This window comes from Parasteatoda tepidariorum, chromosome 3 (assembly GCF_043381705.1).
Source record: "Parasteatoda tepidariorum isolate YZ-2023 chromosome 3, CAS_Ptep_4.0, whole genome shotgun sequence".
Taxonomy (NCBI): Eukaryota; Metazoa; Arthropoda; class Arachnida; order Araneae; family Theridiidae; genus Parasteatoda; species Parasteatoda tepidariorum.
This window is the reverse complement of record NC_092206.1, coordinates 75,657,561-75,681,418: the sequence shown is the minus strand read 5'-3', so window position 1 is coordinate 75,681,418 and position 23,858 is coordinate 75,657,561. Positions and strand designations below refer to the sequence as shown.

At 30.0% G+C, this 23,858-nt stretch overlaps 1 long non-coding RNA gene across 1 annotated transcript in view; it reads right to left on the bottom strand.

Annotated features, from left to right (window-relative positions):
• Nucleotides 1-21,534, bottom strand: part of LOC139425316 (uncharacterized) — a 44,937-nt gene extending 23,403 nt beyond the window's left edge. Inside the window, exon 1 of the long non-coding RNA XR_011636509.1 lies at nucleotides 21,309-21,534. This is a non-coding gene — a long non-coding RNA (uncharacterized lncRNA). The remainder of the gene's footprint in view (nucleotides 1-21,308) is intronic.
• Nucleotides 21,535-23,858: the final 2,324 nt, after the last annotated feature.

Genomic DNA, 23,858 nt, shown 5'->3' with positions numbered 1-23,858 from the left:
TTGGAATCTCTAAAATTAGCCATTTCAAAAAATTCAAGTTATATTTAATTAAGATATTTTAATTATTTTAAAGCAACTCAAGGGTTATAGACGTAGCATTTGTCCATTTTGAATGCCTAAAATTAAGTGAAAATCATCTAGCACTTTTAATTCTTTTTGTATAGATCCTGGTCTCGTGGTTGGTGTCCTTTGTACTAGTGCCGAGTTTTCTTATTAAATTCAATGAATTTGGAAAATTTAAAAAAAGTATATCTAACTAACAGTTACGGACGTAACTCTCACAAATGTCAAAATTGCACAGTAAGCAACTTATTTACATATTTCCATGAATTATATCGAAATTTTGAATTAAAAAGTTGAATAGTATATATTCAGGAGAGTAAGACTTTTTTGGAAAACATAAATGTTTTAAAGATTGACACTTAATAATTTAAAGAGCACAAATTAACAAGCTACGGACGTAACATTTAGTGTTACGGACGTAATACTTAATGATTTCAAATTGCAGATTTGCTAGTACGAGATGGAAAGAGTTAATAAATAAAGGATTACAAAAGAAGAACGGCTTACAATTATGAATAAAAAGCCTTGATGGTTATATGAATATATTTGATAGCCGAGAAAGAATATTACTAACATATTTTTAAATAAAACAAATATTTTTTATTTACGCATTTTATGTATGAATTGATTACAAAAAGATTTTTTAAGTAAGAAAATTTAATCTCTTTTGCAATTAAATAAAGAAAGAAATTGTACTTATATTTTATTTGTTAAGAATTTATTTGCAGTTGCTGCCGTATGCCATTAAGGCAAAGAGGGTGTGCTTCTTCTAGTTTTGCAGTGGCACCATCTAAGGCTAAGAATACGACTTTTGTCTCACACATACATTACAGCCCGTTTATAGGACGGACTCATTCATACATCCAATCATTCATCCACTAGTCGTAATTTGTCCTGAACCAGAGAAGGATAAATCTCTAATTCAGTACCCCCAGAGATTTGATGTGTTAGGGGAACATTAAGAGCTTTGTTACCCAAAAGATTTAACGCGTACCAGTCTCCATTATCAACACAGGGAGTCCTCTGCCGGTAGAGATCGAACTCATGACTTCTTAGACATGAGCCAAACGCCCAACAGACCAGGCTATCCTTACCTAACAATTCAGATAAAGTGTTGTATTGATCTTAACTGTTTGGAAAAATCAAAAGAGCTAGTTAGTTTTTCCTTTGAATCTGTGATAGCTGGTAGTTTTTCCAATTAAAAATATCTTTATTCTAAGCTATCCTTAGCTGACTAGAAAAAATTTGGTTTGGACGTCTTCAGAAATTTCCCTGTAATACAATTTCAGAAGCTTCTTAACACTAGAAACACTGAAATGCCTATATTGCCCAAAAGCAGTCAAAATGACTGCATTCTGAAAGAATAACTAATGTATAAAGAAATTTGTTTAAAATTAATTTTTAAAATTTTTTATATTATTTTCAGTTATACAGGGTGTCTATAAAAGAACTCCGGGGTTTTGAGGCAAAATATTTTAATGAAATAAAAAACATACATACATGTTTTATACATGACTGAAAAGCTTACATTTTCAAGTTTTTTTTAACACTTAGTAAAGTTCTATATGAGCCCCGTTAGTGGCACGGCAGACGTCTAAACGGTATTCTACCTCTTCCCATGTCCTGGCGAGCATGTCTGGGGAGACGGTTGCCACACAATTGACTATTCGTTCCCTGAGATGTTGAACATCACGAATTTTCTCTGCATACACAAGATTCTTGATATGCCCCCAGAAGAAAAAATCCAACGGAGTCAGATCAGGGCTCCTTGGAGGCCATGGAATAGGTCCCTTCCTGTTTCCTTAAATGCACTGAACCATTGACGAATGGTTTTGTCAGAAGGCGGGTTAACACCATAGTTACGTCGAAAGTTTCTTTGTACGGTAACTAAAGACTTCGTTTCTATGAGCCAAATAACACATTGAGCCTTTTGTTGCGGAGTCGCCATCATTTCAAATTTCGCGACGTCATTTTAAGGTCAACGCCCTGCAGCCCCGCCAACAGTTGATACAAACATTCCCAATTGGTATGAGTAAAACTTTTTGAGCTACTCTTTTCAGAGAAATAGTCTAAATTTTGCTATCTTTTATAGTTAGTGAGATACGAATTTTTAAAACCCCGGAGTTCTTTTATAGACACCCTGTATAACAAGTTATCAGTGAATATCAACAATAAAAAAATTAGCAGCAGTACAAAAAGTCACAAAATTCTGAGAAATTGTGTCATTATATACATCAGTTTTTTTCTAATTGAAATTAAAAAGCAGTCAAAATGACTTCCTTGGGCAATCTAGTGTTAAATAATCTATTCAATGAAATCACATGATCTGATGTAAATGTATCTATGATCCACTTTCCAAAATCAGTTTTTATATTTAGTCAAACTTTAGAGCCAGAGGGTGTGAGTGATGGAGTTTTGAATACGAAAACGGTTCTTTCTTTGTTTGATGCTGTAGATTATTTTATAACATTTATATTATCAATTTATTGAGCGACTATTTTATTTTTATTTACACCGTTGTTTGTGTCTTGTTTCCTGATTTATTATTTTTGTTTCGTATCATTATTTTTCTCTTTTCACTTTCTTTTCTCTCTTATCGTGGTTGCCAAATTTACTGAGGAGGGGTTTTTCGTCTGTGTTAGATTACCACTCTATATTATCAAGCCCAATGGGAAGAAACGACCCATGTATTCGGATCGGTGTCCTAAGAAAATTGAATCCTGGTTGTTGAGAGACAACCAGGTATCACAACATACTGTTTTGGCACATGATTCAGCTAAACTAACCGTACTCCAGGGTGGTACATATTGGTCAGTATGCATCAACCGAGTAGTCACGGACCTCATCTGTTGGTTAGGGTCAAACCCGAGGTCACTTACTGGGCACCTCATAAAGAAGGAGGCTGCTTAAGGGGAGACTTTGGGTGCATAGATGTTGGTCAGCATCCGTGTTTAAGTAGCAGGTTCCTTTCTGTTATTTGCTTTCCCATAGTTGAACTATAATGGTGGGTGATACCGCTAATAGTGGAAGTTGGTTTGTTTTTCTATTGCTCTGGTAATAAGCACAACAGTTGCTCGGTTCAGCACACCAAAACAAAAGAGGAACATCGATCCTTTCACTTAGTTATATCCTGCCAAAATGCCCAAATTACAATCCTTCTAATGTCAAATTTCATACACTTAGTTCTACAGAAAAATAATTATCTGCAATGTAACGATTCCTAGTTCAAAAATCTCTAGAAACACAGCTGGAAACTCCAAAAAAGTACGCCAGTTGTTGTTGCAGCTCCTTTACGTCGCACTAGAGCTGCACAATGGGCTATTGACGACGGTCTAGGAAACGATCCGAAGACATGCCATCACAATTTTGGTCATCTTCAGAGGAGATAGCACCCCCGCTTCGGTAGCCCGACGACCTGCGCGCGAAGTCGAGCCCTTTACGGCATAACAGTTTAACGAGGACCAATAACGGTCCCTACGCAGACTGATCCAAGTGGTCACCCACACGCACACTGACCGCAACCAGTGATGCTTGACTTCGGTGATCTGCTGGGAACCGTGTCTTAACGATCAGTTCACTGCGGGACAAATGTACGTCAGATGCCATCAAATGATCTATTAGTTGAGGCGAATTCTGAAAAAAGTCTTCTTTCTTAAAATTACACAAACTGTAACATAACATAGTACACTTAAAATATCCCAAGGCTTCATTACCGATAATTATTTCCATTTATTAGCAATAGTTAAAGTAAAAGGACTCACTTGCCAAGCCGTAATCGATGCATGGCATGTAACAATAAAAAATGTACTGATATTTTAACCATACAACACTTAGTTTTTATTTCTAACACCCCTGTTTTACTTTCTGACATAAAAGCTAGTTATAAAAATTTTAAAGTTCAACCGTACATCCCTAATCTTGTTCAGTGCTTTAAGTGTTTTAAATGTAAATATTTCTAATCCTCACGATCTTTAAATATAAAAATTAATAGATTTTCAACTTTGCCTGCTCAATGCAGAGAAATAAACTAATTTTCATTTTTCTTCAAGAACTTGCCATTCCATAGATCTCTCCTTTTGTTCTTCTCATATTTTCTCATTTTTATAGCTTACAGTGGAAGATTATTTTTATCATTTTATGTGATTATTTTATTAAAGTAATCGGATAATAAGTGTTTTTCAATCAGTGTCATACAGCGAAATCTAAAATTACGTACATCTGCTGTCAAATGGTCTGCATTTCAATCAACTGTAACATTAAATTCAGAATTCATAAATAATAGTAATTTCGATCATGCAAAACTCTACGTAATTAAACGTAATTAATGCTCTTATCTCAGCAGCCGAAAAATCTATGCCCTACACATTTCCGAAATTACCTAAACAACCAAAGCCTTGATGGAACAATGAATACCTGCAAACTCGAGAAGCTCAAATAAAGGCTTCGAGAAAATTCCGTAAATTCCCTACAGTTGGAAACTTAATTAAATTCAAACAAGCTCGCGCTCTTGCCCGTAATACCAATCGTCAGAGCTAAAGAAATTCCTGGATTACCTACGTCAGAGAAATAATTAGTAATAACTCATCAAAAGAAATATGGAAAAATTCGATGCAATATCTGGACATTACTTTAACTTATCTATCGCGCATTTTAAAATGAATGGTAACCAAATTACAGATTTAAAAGAAATAACAAATACTCTTTCCCAAAATATCATTACTCTCTCAAACTTCTAAACATTACAAGTCGCACGCAAGTGACTCCTTTAAAACCATCTCTTTTACCAATTTATGACTATAATTCAGATCTTACCTTGACCTAATTAAAAATAGTATCATTTGTTGTAAGAGTACTTCTCCTGGACCAAATAAAATTCCCTACAACATACTTAAACTTTTATCAGAAACCAACTTGGAAACTGTTTTACATCAGGACCAAAAAGTGCTTCGAAAATTATTTGTAATCCTATTCCCCAACCCGGCAATAAGGTACAAAACACCCAACTAGTTACCGACCTATTGCTCTGAGAAGTGTTCTTTGCGAACTACTTGAATACATTATCAATAATAGATTAATGCATGTACTCGAATCTAGTAACATTTTATCTCATGGACAAAGGGGATTTAAAAAATGTCACACTACAGCAGTTTCATACTTGAAACCACAATACGAGAAGACAACATTTACTAGCTGTCTTTTTAGACATAGAAAAGGCTTATCGTAGTTCTAGGTGGTACGGTATATTTTGAAAGAACTCATCATGCACAACATTACCGGTAATATGTTTTATTTTATTCAATTTTTTTCCGAGCTTTTCAATCAATTCTGATATTTTCTAGCAGGAAGGCGTTCCACAGGACAGCGTCACATGTGTTACACTGTTCAATTTTAAAATTAATAAAATCTAATCCTATTTACCACTAAAAGTTGACGGCAGATCATTTGCTGAGAATTTTTTTATCACTTGTAAGGCTTCGTATATGCGCACTATAAATCAGGTTTTAAAATAGGTAGATTTATAGGTTTTACTTTTTCTCCTGTTAAGACGTCTTGCGTTCACTTTCATAGAAAAAAAGATATCTATCCGGATTATAAAATATTTTTGAACAGTTCGATCATTCCAATGATCACAAATGAAGTCTAATTTATAGGATTCATTTTAGAATCAAAACTGACGTTTAAACATCTGCTGAAAGTTTTATGAAATTGTTCTGGAGAGGAGACACTAATTCGATGCTTAAAATGTTAAGAAGTATCATTTAATTTTATTTCATTACCGTCAATGAATTAAACAGCCGGCCCGATTTTGAGTTAAAGATTACCAATGTTTAACTCCGTAGCCTTCTAATTTTGAACCCAATCGAGAAGACAATGGAACTCCTGAATCCAGTATTGGGAGCTTTTACTGGAACTAACCCGCATTTGCTTTAAATGGTAAGGAAAATCCCGAAAACTTTTCATGGTTAGCCTTGCGGTAAGGGTATTCTAACTCATAATCCGTCTACCATTGAGGCTATTTTACGTCGGCAATGTGGTTGGTGCGAGCCACATGCAGAATTTGAATCGACAAACAATCGCTAGGATTCGAACCCGAGTCTACTCATTGGAAGGCGAGAACTCTGCCCACTGAGCCGCAACAGCTCAATGATACACTGCCAAAACCAGGGAACGAACCAGAAGTATTATTCACTCGGTACTTGATCATGGTTATGCTGTTTACTCATCTGCCAGATCAATTTTTTTACGCTACTTATAACCACAGTTCATTACAGCTGCATATGCATAATGGCTGTTGCTTTTCGCACATCACCTATTAAAAGTAATAACTCATAAACCCTCTCTCGTCTCTCAATAAACTAGGCTAGCATTAAATTACTACTTTCCTCTGAAGAGTCCTCACATGCTTGACAAGGTTTTCACACCCGATTATGAAGTCCTTATAAACAATGGGCCATCCTATATTTTGAATTTTTGACTCATGATGAGAAAGTTTTTATCTATTTTAGATTTATAGGATTTTGAAATTTTAACAGCATGTGAACAACTGTCATCTTGGAAAGCAATGCATTTTAACACCATTGGTATAGTTTTAAAAATCAGACTCAACAACAGACACTCACTTTAATTTACCTCGTGACCAATCAGTACCAAGATTTTAACCCGACTTTTACGGGTGGCTCGGAGGTGGACGATCATGCAGCATCTGCAGTGGTCTCGCTGAATGAGATTATAACTGAAAAACTTTATCCATCTTATTCAGTTTTTACATTTCACGCTATGTTTCAGCTCTACAATGTATCCTAGCCCAAACACACACAAAGGTACATTTATACAGATTCAAAAAAAGTTGTCTAGCAACATTAAAAATTATCACCCAAAAGTCCCATTCGATCATAGTTCATTTTGTTTATATTTACGAAAATTAAGAAAAAGTTTGGGTTATTCAGCAATACTATTATGGATTCTTGGTTACTCTGGTATTCTAGGTAATGAAAAGGAATTCACTAAATTAACCCATAACCTTTCTATTAGACCATTATCATATTCAGATATTAGTTACTTTTACACTTCCGTCAAAATGGAGAAAAAAAATTCAATAAGAAGACAAATTTAGTCACACACCAAATAAACTAAATAAACAACAATTATCGCAACTTACTCTGCCGAAATAACTCTGCGCAACTACCTCTGCCGTAAAACTGAATTTCTCGAAAAAATGAAGCACGAGTTTTCAGTTAAACATTGAAGCACTAATTAAAAATAGAAATCAAGTTGCATAGCATTACAATATTTTTTTAAGCTTAAAAATAGTATAAAATAATGTCAATTTTAGTGAAGTTTGAAAATTTGACATTTCGGTTTACTTTTCGTGAAATTCCCCCTTAATAAAATTATTTCTAAATTTAACATATTAATGAAACACAATAATGAAATTAAATTTTAATTTAAAAATAAACTTAAATTTGATCTCGATTTTTTCTTTATTTAATTTTGATAAGTCTTTCAGTCTCAATAATACGTACAATAAATGCACACAAAAACAAACATGTGACTTTTTTTATACAGACGGTAGTTATAGTGTGTAAAAAATATAGTTTCCTTAAAAATAAACAGCTTTATTTTAAAGCGGTTCCAAAATTGCAAAACTGTTGTTGTTATTTTTTGTTAAAGTAAAGAATTAAAACAAATATAAATAAATAGAGTTTAAGATAAAATAAATAGCATAAAATATGATTGAAAATAAATAGAAAAGAAATTGAACAGTTTTAACCACTTTGTACAAGCAAAGGGAGAAATTAACGTAAGAAAGTAAACAGCTTAAGATAAGTTTGTAAATAAACAGGAAAAAAAATGAACAGTTTTTATGATAGTAATAAAAAAATAAGAAAGCAATAGAAAAGTGAAATAAAACATGTTTGAAAATAAATAGTAAAGTAAACAGCTTTTTTCTGCACACTTTTTATTATAAAAGTAAATAAACAATATAAAAAGGGTAAAAAGCTTTGAACAGCCCATTTTTTATGAAAAAATGTGAGTAATAGACGAAAATAACATACTTTTACCTCAAAGCCAAAAATGAACATTTTATGCAGAAAAAATGCAAAAATGCGAAATAAAAATGTCAAATATAATAAAAATAAGAAAATTGTAGAAGGAAACAAATCCTTCTAAAGAAGAAAACACATTTAAATATATACAGTAAAATAAACCTAATACTTTTGTCATTACTTAAGTTAAAGTAAAAGTTGTGAAAGTAACAGAGAGAAGTATGTTTAAAAGCTAACAGTTAAAGCAAATTATCAGATTCACAATTATTTTTTAATAGAAAAATAAGAAAGTAAAACAACAACAACAAAAAATATTAGGAAAAAAAAACGTTTCAAGCAAAAAGTGATAAATTTTGTTGTGTAAACCTTGCCAATAGAAAAATTAGAAAGTACTTGAAAAAAGAAACAGCATAAGATAGCTTTGGAAATAAACAAGAAAAGAAAGTGAATAGTTTTTTAATATTTATAAAGGGAAAATTTATGTGAAGAAGAAAATTATATGAGAAGCATCGGTAAAACTACCTGAATATGGTAAAACTTACTTTGTTTCAGGCTCTATGGGAACACGAAAAAGGTTGGTAAATTTTACCAAAACGCTACGTTAATAATTTTGGTCAAATTAACATTAAAAAATGTTTTATTAATTTTTAATGCAATTTAGTAAATGTGATAAAATTTTGTTATTTTATCATGATTCTCTAAAGCATGGCATCAAAACTATTTATTCGTATTTTCTGTCTTTGCATCTTTTACTAAATGTGTGGTAATAAAAGTTATAATTTAGAACACCAGAATTTTCAGTAAACCGTTACATATAAACGGAGAAATTACCTAATGAATGGTTTAAATACAGCACATTTTGGTCTTATTAACCAGATTTGTTTTCGCCGGGATTGTCATTACCACACTGTACGGTAATTTAGCCTGTAGAATAAAATAAACTGCTTAAATGTTAGAAAATGAACAGTAAAAAAAGTTTAACTATGAGACATCCCTAATGGAAAATCTAGCATTTTATAGACGAAAATAACAGCATAAGCTATAGTTTAAAATAGGGAATAAAAGAAAGAGAATAGCTTTGTAATACCTACTTTTCAACAAAAAAAGTAAGAAAGTAATCGAAACAAATAAACATCATAAGGCATTAATGAAAAACAGACATTAAGAAGTTTTTAATGTTCACTTTATTTATAAATGGTAAAGAAATTAATAAAAAAAAAGAATAATAGAAGATTGATGCAAGAAAGTAACAGAAAAAAATAAATTGCATTATATGCGTTTAAAAATAAACAATAAACTAGAGTAAACATATTTTGTTCTTGGATTTTACCTCTTACTTTCTATAAAAAATTAATAAGTTAATGGACAGACAGAATTACATTTTGCAAACGATTTAAATGTTCCAACATGAGTGTTTTTTGCTAAAATACAATTGAATGTTTTCATTTGTTTCATTAGAGTCAATCTCACTCACTATTATCATTTTCACTTCAATAAGAATTTTTTTCCCTAAACAAAGAAGAAGGGAAATTAGAAAGTTATTTTCCCTCTTAAAGTACAACTAGGTACATTTATGGATTAATGCTAATTCATGTCAATGAACCTTATACTATAGATTCCATTTACTTATTTACAATATGCGTGATAAATTTAGGTTGACATTTTTCACGTTGATGAAAGTAGAAGTAAATATCAATATTTTGTTTGCACGTTTCTTAAAGTGGTGTTTTGTATATCACAATGGAAATAAGAAGTGTTTATAGTTTTCCACAGCTACAAATTATTTCAGTTTATTCTAAATTGCTAGTTTTTAAATGTATTGCAAACGATTTTATTTTTGTTAAATATTATTTCTTTTAAGCTTTATAAAAAATAATCATGCGTGCGTAGTAATTAATCAAAATCTGAAGTTTAACATTTTGATAAACTTGTACATAAAACTTACTGCCGATAGATAATGATAAAATCTCAGTTTAAATTAGTGTAGAAATAAACGCATTCAAGATATGAACTCTGATATATGATATGATACATATGACGTGAACTGATTGAAATAATAAAAGAATTAACACCTTTTTTAAAGGTTTGCATTGATAAACTATTTTAAAGACGTTTTTTTTTTAAATTTAAGATTTTGTTTAAACGAAATTACAAACAATAGTTACTAGTCACAAATAAGTCATCGTCTTCTTGTTTTAAAGGGATATTGTGATCTCATACAGTACTATACATCCTACAATGAATAATAGTGGGTAATTACGGTAAAAATTACTGAGTATCATATCTTTTTATCGTAATATTTTACAGAACAAAAAAAATATATGATAATCTTTATAGCAATATTTATTAATCATGATTAATCTTTATAGCAATATTTATTGAATCACTGTAATTACATAAATATTGCTGTAAACGTTACCGAATAAAATTTTCGGTAAATTGGAATTTATAAATGCTGAACTGGATTCTTAGATTTATGGAGGGTGCCTTTTGCCGTAATTTAATTCGGACATTTTTTGCAGTGTACGTAGTAGCTGTAGCAAGTAGCAAATGTCAAATTTCATACGCAACTAATTGATGATTTATTTAATTTTTTAATAAGTTTCAAGAGAAAGGCTAATTTGAACTCAGAAAAACATTTCAAGATATTTATAAAAAAGTTTCAAGAAAAAACATTAATCAAAGATTTTTTTGTTCCATCCACACATATATAAAAAATTAAAATGCTCGCATTCCATATCCCAATCTTGATAATAGTTACAGTTATGATCCATCATATTAAATTACATGTGTTAAATAAATGATCAGTCAAACTGCAAATATTACATATAGCCCCTAATTAAAAATAAAAAAAATATTTTGCTTCAAAAGTATTTAAGAGGGAACATGTTGAGATATATAAATGAGACCCTTATTTTTGAGCTGAACTTTTGAAGCAAATTAAATTTTCCACCATAAATAGTTTTTGAAATTTGTGGGAAGTTCCATTGACAAGAATGTCTAACCACCACAGTTTCTTTAATATTATTCATTTTTACACCTTTTTTTGACATATTGCTGATAAATAATCACCTTATACTATTTACTTTATTTTCATTATATTTATTTTGTAAAGATTATCTGAAATAATACTTTACATGTGTATGTATCAACCCGAGTGTGTTCTTTGTCGGTGAAATGGGCATTTTGTAATGTTTTTTAAGTATATGCGAATCTTGAAACGAAATATTTTTAAAGAACAAAAAAAAAATCGTTAGCCATGGAATATACATATTATTTGCACGTGTACAGTACACAAAATAAAGAACGGACCACCCTAAATAACTTTTCATCCGATGATCGTGATCTACAAAAGCATTCGTACAAAATTAGAATCAGGGAGTAAATAAATAAAAAACGGTAACTTAAATGTAAGCATTGCTAATTTGACAGACTTGCTTTTCTTTTACTTTAATTATTTTTAGTTCAATCATATATATAATCAATGTTAGTTCAAAGTATAGCTAAATAATATTATTTTGAACTAAATAATGGTGAGTTAAATAAATCAAACAATTATAACCCCGCCTACAAATAAACTGCTAAAGAACTACTTTGGTTACCAGTTTTATCTTCTTACCCTGATTGATACGGTTTTATGCTGGCATGTATTTGTGATAGTCGGCGCGAAAGGGTTAAATGTTCGATGGGGGATCTCAAATACTCGAATTAACTAGTGCAGTCGATATATTTTAAACAACGAAATCAGACAAAAACGTTGCTCAAATTTTAATTTTGCCATTTAAAATTGCATTCTTTAAGATGAATCTTAAAAAAATCTTATACCTTACCATTACATTTTTTTCGACTATTATTAAATAAAATTTTAAAAAAATATATTTACTAAAAATTATATTTTTCACAGGATTATTTTTGGATAAGCGAATTTTATAATTGTGTGCAAAATTTTTTAGTTCTCTTAAAATGTTCTCGGGATATGGTGAAATACACAAAAAGGAAAGTTAACATTAAGGCGGAGTCCACACTGAGGATTGCTCTTCCGAATAAACTATGGGACCATATTTACCAGATTGTGATAATCCACTATATTTTAAGGGTCAGAAGTCCAAATTTTGCGTCTGATTTCGTAACTCAAAATATCGTTTGGACTAATTAATTAACATATTGAAATTAATAACAAATTTTAGGTCACCCCCTCGAACCATTAAGATTGAGTTTCCGAATATGAAAATTCGAACATTAGATCAGAAGTTATTTACGGTATTCTGTTTACTGCCTTGCACACTGTACTTTGTTGATGTCATAATATTTATCAAAATCTTAAAGTTACCACTTATCATATTTTTTTATGTATAATTAAAAAATTCTACCCTTTGAAAAAAATAGGTAGAGCAAAATTAGACCAAATAAGCCACATATTTTAACTCCAAATCAATTAATGAAATTATTCGTATAGACATTAGAATAACTTCTAATTAATAATATTTTCTCTCGCTACACTGAAAACTATTACATAAAATAGTCGCCAAAAATTGCGCCATTTTCACTACAAAGCACATATTGCATAACATTTAAATCGATGCCCCCTTTTACTTCTAATGGGAAAGAACCTGTCAAAAAGGTATTATCTCTTATTTTAGGGACCAATCTTCAAATCATAAAACACAAAGAGGCTATCCTGTTCGTAGAAACAGGAAAAATGGAAAAGCAGGAGGAAAACCGTAGACAGAGAGCTTCATAAAAGAGCTCATTTCGGGAAAACCTGGAAAAGATAAGGAATCGAGACGGACCAATTAATCATAGTCAGGCCTTTCAGCTTTATTTCCCAAACTTTTCACCGTGTGTTTGTGGGATTGCTTGTAATTAATTAGAATGTCTCCAGGGTATGCGGATTGTTGAATTTCTAAGATTTTTGAATGTCTATCAAAGTATTTGCCTTTGGTGCTTTTGATAGGAAAAGTATAATTAGAAACCAGAACAAAAATGATTAGCCTATCGAAATAGAGAAGAATAATTTCAGAAATGTTAGTTTGATTCCGGTGACTTTCTTCTGTTCGACTTTAGCTTTTGACCTGATAATTATTGAAGGGAATTAAAGAGGCCGAATTCGATGTTTTCGGTAAAATCCAAAAAACTGTACTTAGAAAAAGAGGAAACGGAAAATAAGCTTCTTAAGAGAGATCAAATGTGTTCATTCAGGTTGATTGTGGAAAATGTTATAAATAATACCCAAACCAAATAATCTAATGGAGAGAGAGAGCCTACATGTGTCATTCAGGCTGATTGCAGGAAGTTTTATGAATAAGACAAATCCGATTAATTTAATATAGAGAGTTTATATGCGTCCGTTGAGATTGTGGAAAACTTTATAAATAATATCGAGCTGTTTCGCTTTATGAATCGAGAGAGTTTAGCCGCTTTCGTTCAGGTTGAGTGTAGAAAGAAAATTCTATGAATATGGGGTAAGTTTTATGAATAAGATAAAGCTGACTAATTTAATACACAAAGTTCAGACGCGTTAGTTGAGATTGATTGTAGAAAACTTTATAAATAATATCAAGTTGATTCCTTTAATGAGTCAAAAGAGTTTAGACGCATTCGTACAGGTTGACTGTAGAAAATTCCATAAATATCGAGAAAGTTTTCTTAGTAAGATAAAGCCAACTAATTTAGTATAGAGAGTTTAGAAGTGTTCGGTGAGATTGATTGTGAAAAATTTCATAAATAATATCAAGTTGATTCCTTTAATGAATCAAAAGAGTTTAGACATATTCGTACAGGTTGACTGTAGAAAATTCCATAAATATCGAGAAAGTTTTCTTAGTAAGATAATAGTAAGACTTAGTAAGACTAATTTAATACAGAGAGTTTAGAAGTGTCCGTTGAGATTCATTGTGAAAAATAATATCAAACTGATTCCTTTAATGAATCGTGAGAGTTTATATATTTTTTGGTTTGGGTTGATTGCAGAAAATTTTATGAATATGGTGATAAATGAGATAAAGCAGACTATTGTAATATAGAAAATTTAGAGTTGTTCGTTGAGATTGATTGTGGAAAAAATTATAAATCAGTAACAAAACTAAGCCTAAATAATATCAAAATATCATGTAAATAATATCAAGCTTATTTAGTTTAAATAATTGCGAGAGTTTAAAAGTGCTCGTTCAGGGTGATTTCTTAAATTTCTATGGATAACATCAAGGAGCGAGCTCAGGTGTTGATTAGAGAAAATTTAATAAATAATGTCAAGCCACTTAATTTAATAGAGATTGTTCAAATGATTAAGTTTTGTCATTAAGATTTATAGATAATTAAGTTTTATAGATAAAGCCTATTTGTTTAAAGAAGAATTTTGATGTGCCCATTGACATTGATTAGAAAAAAAAATTATAAATAATATCAAGTCGATTAGTCTAATAAATGTAAGAATTCGGCGTGTTCATTATTGAATCTTGTAAAAATATATCAAGCCGAGATGAAAAATATCAAGCCGATACATTTTATGGGGAGAATTCAGACGTGCTCATTCAGGTTGATTGTAGAGAATTTTATGAATAATGAATATCAAGCTGATTAATTCAATAGAGATTATTTAGGATTATCTGTAGAATTTATTAGTAAAAGTTGTTATAAATATTATCTGACTGATTAATCTATTAAATGAAGAGAGTTTAGATGAATTCGTTTTGGTTGATTGTGAGAAATCTTGTAAATAATATTATGCCAATTAGTTTAGTAAAGAGAGTTCATATGTGTTCATTAGAGTTGATTTAAGAAAATTTTACTAATAAAATGAAATCAAAAAACTTAATGGGGAAAGTGCAGATGTACTTATATATTTCAGACATGCATGCTTAAAAACCGACATATTTTACCCATTTTTATTGGAGATTTTTTTGCCATATATTTTAATAAAAATGAGGTCCATACAAACCCCGTGGTCTAAAAAGTAATCCTACCAAATTTAAATGTCTGAAATATATTGGATGTTCGTATTTTGCTGCAATTTGAGAATACAAACATCCAATTAGCGTGCTAAATAAAAAATATCGATTGCTATAATAATTTTTGATCTGATATTCGATTTTTTTTTACATACAGAGATGATATTTTATTGGTTTGAGGGTCTAATTCTAATAAATTACTAAATTAGTTATTTTAAGTCACGAAATCAGATATGAAAATTGTCTTTCTCTGACTAAAAACATATTTTTTTTTAAGCATTCTAGCTTATCTCATCATTTTTTTTAATCTTTTGGCACAAATGACATTTTTTTTTCTACAAATAAAGCTCGTTTTGATAAAGGTAATTAAATTTTTAGAAATGATTTCGTATAAATATTTATTATTTAATTCATTAAATGCCGAAAAAGTTTTGAAGTGTAAGATATACACATTTTTGCACCATTTTAATCTACGCAGTTTTAAAGGGAAAACTCCAAAATTGAGAACTTTAAAACAATTGTTCTGATAGCTCATGCAAAACAAAAATGTAACTCTAGAAAAGCCAGTGTAGAGATTTTGATAATTTTTTTGCCATTATGATATTTTTGGAGATACATGTGATTTGTAAAGCTCACATTTTTTTTAACTTTTTCTAAATTGTTTCTAAGTATACTATATCAAAATTCCATGCCTTTCTACTGATTAGTAAAATAAATAATTATGGAAATAACCAAAACAACTAAAAAGGGGTCTTTTTGATCCCTATCACGAAAACGTTTATTTTAGAAGTTTTATATCTGTTCTTAATTTTGTAAAACTGCAAACATTATGAATATGAATTGTAGAACAGAAATAGAAGTTAGGGAAAACAGTGTTAAAAATATCAAGCGCAGCAGTTTTTTAAAAAAATTATATTGTATCTTACACTCAATTAGATTATTAAGCTACTTTGGTCTTATTGAATTATAATTTCGTTTTTACGCCGAATAGAAACTATGTACATGTTAATCATAAGTAGTTAAAGTTGTTATAATCCAGGAAAAGATAGTATTGTTCAGAAACAGTTATTGTCATGTAAATAATTTATTACAAAATAAATGAAAATTTATTTTGTAATAAATTATTTACATGACAATAACTGTTACATGACCATGACAATAACATAACAATAATTGTTCACATGACAATAAATGTCACACAATAAATGAAAATGTATTTTGTGACGTTGAAGCCACATAACTTTGATTTCAACTGATATAAAGTCCAAAAAATAGTTTTTTTTTTTCTAGAATGGCTATTTTCATTTGTGTAAGTTGAAAACCGGGCAAATAAACTAAAATCGATAAGAGTATTGTGCTCAAATTATGAAACTCCTATTGAGGTAAATCACTTTTTTGCCTTAATAAAACTTGATGATGATTTTTTTTGTAAAACCTACTTCACAGTGATACTAAGTTTTATTAAAAGAAAATGTCCTCCTAATTCCATTTTCACTTCTTTGTCATGATATGCATCGTTTGCTCTGCAAAATTAAAACTGAATGCTTACTATGTAAGTGCAAAATGAAATAAAAATACACTATAATAATAGTATTTTATTATAGTATTCACGCGAACGTATTTACAAACGATAGCGCAGATTTGAAGCCAAGCACTGTCACTTATTACAATAGTACGAAATGTGACGTAGGCTTAGCAAACTAGATGCTAAGGAATTATTCTACAAGAGGTAAAAATTGCAGATGTCTTGCATTTCTTTTCACTGTTTGTTATATTGCTGTCCTCAATGCTTGAATCTTTTATCACCCCACTTACTCATTGCGAATTCATTCTCGTGTTTGTTGAAGAGCTGCAAAATTAAGGAGTCCGAACTTATGACCTTTTTCTTGCCTGAACAACAGAGACCACATTTTCCCGATTGTGGCTATCCCCAACTCTTATTTTGTCCATATTTAGAATCTAAACCTGACATTTAAACTTTATATTTAATCAGAGAAAATTTACATTTTAGTATTTGATTCTGTAACTTTTATTATCGTCTATAAAAATAAATAATTAGTTTACTTTTTAAATCAAAACTTTGAATCAGTAGGATTTCATGTCAATACGTGAAAATCGAGTCAATATTTATTAAGGTGAATTCTGTTTTTTATTTTGTTCTCCGGACATATTTTTAGATATATATGTTTTTTTATTTCCTTGTAGAAAGTCCATAAAGAAATATTCAGCACATTCATAAAATATTTGGATGTTGAAAACTGTTTGCATAAAGGTATTGCATTTGCCTGAGTCAATAAAAGTATTTCTGTCAAGTTTAAGGTATATTTATCTTGGCATCGGTAAAAATTTACAACCAATATTCAAAAGAAAGTTTGAAATCATTGTTAAGATAACTTGCAAGCAGTTGTTTAGCAAAATACACTGTGCCAATATTCTATCTGCAAAGAAAACTTGCACTCGAATAGTTCTGACATTTCAATTCTTTTGCTTTTATATTTTAGAAAATAGTAATTATTAAAAAAAAACTGTCTTACGTTCCAGTGAAGTTGAGTTGAAAATATATACTTCTTTTTATTTCCCAAACTATTTGATACGGAAAGCATTCCGAACCAAAGCAGATAATTATTAATCACCCTCAGAAAAGGAAAATGATTCGAAATGAATCACGGGACTCGTAATGACTCATTCAGAACCCCTCTTTTACCTATCATTTACAAAGACGAGAACCCTGTTTTCATTTTCGGGTTTCGTATTCTGCTTTTAAAGAAAGCCGAAACAACAGTTTCAGCTTTTCCCTTTCAGGACTTTTCCTTTTTTTTTACTCATTTCTCCTACTTTTTCCGTTTTCCTTCTTTTTGGGAAACTTTTCCCATTCATGTGCGTTAGTGCTGTTGGAAGGAGTAGGGTGGAGGGGTAGTCGTGAGTTGGAGGGGTGCAGGGGTTTTCGTAAGCTCTTAGTTTTGGGGGAGGGGGCTGGAAATTGATTGAAGAGAATGAAGATGAGACAGAGCGACCGCTCACAAATTGAGATAAAAGAGTTCTGGAATTGCGAATTTGTTTCGTATTGATTTTTAGTAGTGTTAGGGGGGTCCAAAGAGTTCCCAAGCTTCCCGAAAAGGGATTCCAGGGAGAAAAAGGATTAGAAACATAGCTGAATGTGATCCGTAATTAGGGCAGGAATATGAAAGGGATTATCATCTCTATTCCTAATGCCTTAGTTTGAGAAAATTCGAACTGTTAATTTATTTTCGCAAAATTTTAATGTCTGAAAATATGTTTGACTTATAACGAGAAATAAATAAAAACTAGTTATTTTCTACTTTAGGAACTTAATACTTTTTGTGAAAACTAATTTCATAGCTCAAAGCAGCTCATTTTGTTTTCGAAACAATAATTATTTTAATGTATTTGATGCTGTCAGTTAAAATTTTATCTCACTAAGATAAGGAATAAATAATGATATGCTTATAGAAAATATTTTGTATCAGTTTTGTTCACATAAAATTTAATTTTTGTAAGCTTTCGTAGATTTTATCATTGTGTATGCCTTTGCGGAATATCCTAAAAGATTATAGGAACTTTAATTTGCTATTTTTATAAAACTAGGAGGCCTTTCCTCTGTTTGCTACTCCCTTATGATTGCTTGACCAGAGGACAGTGTCTGTACCCCTCGGAAATGATTCCCCCCTCTTTTGCATGCTTGTTAATTCTTCAATAGCTGTTGTTATAGATCTATATTTTCGAAAGACGAGTAGATCTTTATTTAATTTATTGTTAACTTTGAAATGATAAATTAGTTGTTTGGTTAGTAGCTTATACAGGACTTTGCCCCACACCGGAAGTAAGGATATTGGTCGATAACTTTCTGGTTTTTGAGGCTCTTTGCCTGATTTCGGAATTAGAACTAAGGCAGCGGTTTTTCTGCCTATGGGAAAATGCTACGGCTTATAGCATTTATTTAGAGTATCTGTAAACAATTTTAAAATCTATTTTAAACATTACTTTGATTGCTTCTGGAGACTGTCCATCGAGAACGATAAATGAAATTTTCAGCTACAATGTATAAATAGTCTTACCTTAAATGAAAAAGTGGGGGGAATCGATTAAAAAAATACTTAAAATTGCACTAACTTTTGAAGAGAACTAGAGTTCAGTTATGAAAATGGTTCTTTCAGCACCTCGAATCGCAACTCCTTTTTCTCATTTCTGTGGTTTTCAGAACAGCCCGCGTGGTATTTTTTACTACAAGCTTACTTAACAGTTAATAATTCTTAAAATAATTAGCATTTTTGATATTTTATCTTACACAGTGTACATTTTTCTACATGTTTTCTTGATTTTAATTTTCTAAATTTTGTTGTTTTTGCGCCCAAAAACTTAGCGTAAATTTAAACACATAAAACAGTGGTGGAGGCTCTTCCCATTTTTTTTTTCAATTTGGCGAGAAAATTTAACTTTTTATCATGATTAAAAAATATTATTTTTCCGTAAAATGTTTTCTACAGTAGTTAAAACAACGCTAGTACGATTTTGCTCTTTAATATATCGCTAGTCAATGGCCCGCTATTTATTGAACATCTTAATGAAATATTTAAAAAAAAATCGTTGAAATATTAACGGTTTTTAGATTTGTAATTTACTTTTAGCGCAACTAAGCCGATTGATCTATTATGATTCTGCCTTGCCACAAATTAAGTTACAAATTTTTCATTTTTCAATCCTTATTATACTTTTGCAAGGCAATTTTATATGAAATCAACTATATTAGAAAGAAAATCAACGCATTTCTTTTAATTTTCACTATTAAATGACATTACGTTTTGTTGAAGTGACTTTTGCGCCCTTGAGATTCGCAGTTCAGACTTTTCTGTCTAAAAATTGAAAAATATAGTATATAATTTGAGGAGTGTTTACGTTATTAAAATTTGTCATTTTTAGAGTGTCTACCACTACAATTATTCAATTCCATTCACTACACATGATAATTCGATTCTATGTTAAAGTAACTTTTCATCGATGAAGGGTGACATTATCGATAACACTCGCTCCTTATTAATGACCCGGGCGTGATATGACCACGCCTACTTTGACAGTAACGCCCACTTCAATTTGTACACAGATCGTCCAGTTTTGAAAAAAATGAAAACAGGAAAGAATTGACTAGTGGTATCCGTTCATCAAATTCAATCCCTAAAATTCTGGTGGTAGAGTTCTGTAGCGTGTCTACCACTACAAAAATTCAACTCCAATTCACTAGACATGTTAACTCGATTCTATATTAAGGTTCCTTTTCATAGATGAAGGCTAACATTGTTGATAACAATTGATAAACCGGCCTTGATATGACCACGCCTACTTTGACAGTAACGCCCACTTCGATTTGAACACGCCTACTTTTTCTTGGCAGTCCAAGAGTGACACGTCTTTAAAAGTTTTAAAAAATTTAAGGATATTAAATTTATAAAAATTTAAGGACATATATTTAAGGATAAATGTTTAAGGATATATGTTTAAGGATATATGCGGAAATATATCTTTACACATATATCCTTAAACAGATAAAAATTTAAGGATATATGTGATTTGATTAGTATTTACGATATTTAAAACTTGTGGTTTAAATTTATTTTGCAGTTCGAGAGTGATGCTTTTTAAGATTCAAAAGCTAAAAAAAGAAAAAAGAGAGAGATAAACATCCAGTTTTTGATTAGTATTGTGGAGCAGTAATTATTTTACAGTCCTTGGAGGGGAAACATTCTTAAAAGACTCTGCATTATGACATCACGTCAATTTTTTGGTAACAAAATAAAATAACTTAACTCAACACTTTCATAAAATATACAAAATATTAAATTAAATAAATATATTAAAACCCAAAAAAGAAAATTTTAATGATGCTGTTTTTTAGTTTAAAATTTAAAATGATTCGAAATATATATTGAACTTTAAGCATTTACTTAATTAAAAATAAAACGAAATAAATTTGAAACTTATAACATATTTTACATTTTTTTCTTACAAAAATTAATTTTCTGTTAAATGCAGATAGAAAAAGAAAATCTGGAATTTTTGTAAGTGTTGCAAATATATATAAAATATGATTTGAAACTAAATGCTGTTATAAATCTTTCAACCATTCCTACAAATTTATTTATATGTTCCACAAAACGAATACAAATTCTTTTTCAGCGCTATTCGCTAAACAATGTACGATCTTACCAATTTTTCTTACCAAGGGAAAAAAACATACCATACAGATTTACCATTTTTTCTTTCTACCATTTGGACACAATCATCTTGCTCTTTACCCCTTCAATTTTTGAAAGGAAATCTCGCATTATGTCGAATCAATGTCGTTAGGCAACTCAGGAGAATCATTTTGATATCATTAAATTGTTCTATACTACACGTTAAATTGTATTATGGAGTTCTGTACAGATAAAAAATAAAAGAAAAATAGATTTGCCGATTCATGACTTCCATTTGTAACGGGATACTGAGAGCTCGATTTTGGTTTGATATTCGTCACCAGATGCCGCGGCGTATGCTTTTATTCCTAAAATCTATTTTTGCAGACGAGAATGAACGGTAAGCGGGAGAAAGAAATTCTTTCCTTTCACAAATTGCTTTGCCATTTTTTTTTCTTCTTTTTTGGTTATCACTTTAGGGTTTTTTTTTTCTATCGATATATATTTATTTACCATCATTCTGCTAGAAAAAAGAAGCCACAGTCATACTAGAGATTTTTCTGTTCGAATTTTCCTCTGAACATTTGTCAGCTTAGCTTCCGAGTCTAAATTAATGGTATTCGAATGGACTGAAATTCTTTTACCAATTCATCGCTTTCAATAGGACCAACAATGAATTATAAATGATGCTTTTAAGCTACGCTTTGAAACATTTGAGGAATTAAAATGGTATTTTTTATTGCATTCTTCGTAACCGAAATGTAATTTTTTGAAATTCAAAATTTATAATGACATTTTACATAATATTAATTTTTGCCAAATAAATTCTAAATAAACATATTTTAACACATTAATTACGTTTTTGCAAACTATTGGTTTATAATTTCTTTTTCATTTTTTTCTCTATCGTTTAAATTTTCCTTTATCGATATATGTATTTATTTACATACCATTATTCTTCTTTTTTATTTTAATCTTCGTCTGAACATGAATTATCTTTGCTTCCGAGTCTAAATTATGATATTCGATTGAACTTAAATACTTTTGCCAATTCAACGCTAGCAGTAAGGCCAAAGATGAATTATAAATAATGTTTCAAAACTATGCTTTAAAACATTTGAAACAATTTAGAAATTGAAATGAATTTATTATAGTATTTTTTTATACGAAAATTAATTTCTTGAAATACAATATTTATGTTAATGACAATGCGTAAACATTTTTAAAATAAACACTTTATCTCTATTAAATCGTCTGCTTCAATAGTTTTCTAATTTTTATAGACTTCCTTTGGAAAAAAATTAACAGAGTGTAATGTTTTAGAAAAGTTTTTATTTTCTCATTGTACTATGTTGCTATTTCACTATACTTAAAAGCGTTTAAAATCCATATTTTCTCTTTTATTATTAAGAAAAAATTGAGATACCGATTAAAGAAGCTGCAATGAAAATGTGATCAAACATATAAAAAGCAAATTAAAAAAGGACAAAATAGCTGATGGAAATAAAACATGGGCTTATAAATAAATTTTTTTGGGCCCGGCTTTCTCCAATATCTCTCACAACGATGTCCAGAGTTCAGCGCTTTTAACGAAATAGTAGATAAACTTGCACACTTGACATTCGATGCACTACAAGGAGGTGAACCCACATCACATCCCCTACAACTACATGGTTACTCTAAAAAATTTCTATTCCATATACTGTAATAAATTCCTGATCAAATTACGGTACGGCAAAAATACCGGCACCCGTAAAATTTTATGAAACAAAAATTCTGATGCACCGTAATTTTTACTGTTATGTATCATTGATTTACTATAATAAAATAAATATTACTGAAAACATTACGGAATAAAATTGTAATAAAAATGGATTTTACGATTAAATGAATTTTGCAGATGATGCACTCAGGGTGCTAGTAGTTTTTACCGTAATTTGTTCCAAAATTTTTTACAGTATAATATAAATAAATATAAGCTTCATTACAAAGTTAGATTATATTAACTAAAACATGATTTCAGGGTAAATTATCATCTATAAATACAAACTAGAAAAATCTTATGTGCAACGAAAATTTAATAAGTAAAGTGAATAAATTGCTAAAATTTTGCCAAATTTAATTGGATTTTTTAAAAAAATCGACAGTAGAAGGCAAAAGTTATTTTAGCTCGTAAGCATGAAACATCTTTGTTGAGAAAACGCCCTTTAATATTCCTGAAAACTATTAACACTTAACTATTAACCCTTAATAATAAATTTCGGAAGATTATTGCTATTATTTACATACACTGAAAAACCTCCAAACATTTTACAGTTTCTTTTTATAATTCATATAAATTTTAAAATATACATTTTAAATAACACACTGTACTATGTGAAAACTTAATTAGTGTTAATTCATGCATTTTATAAATTCGGTGTGATATTTTATTTTTATTTATAAATGATTTCTCTATCTATACTTTTCTTCAAAGTTAAAAAAATCTTTTAATATGTTCTAATATAAACTTTTATACACCTGCTAATTATAACATGTAAAAAAATGACAAATATTTTCTTAAATAATTATTGAAAAATATAAGAGTGCTTAATTATAATAATATTTTATAC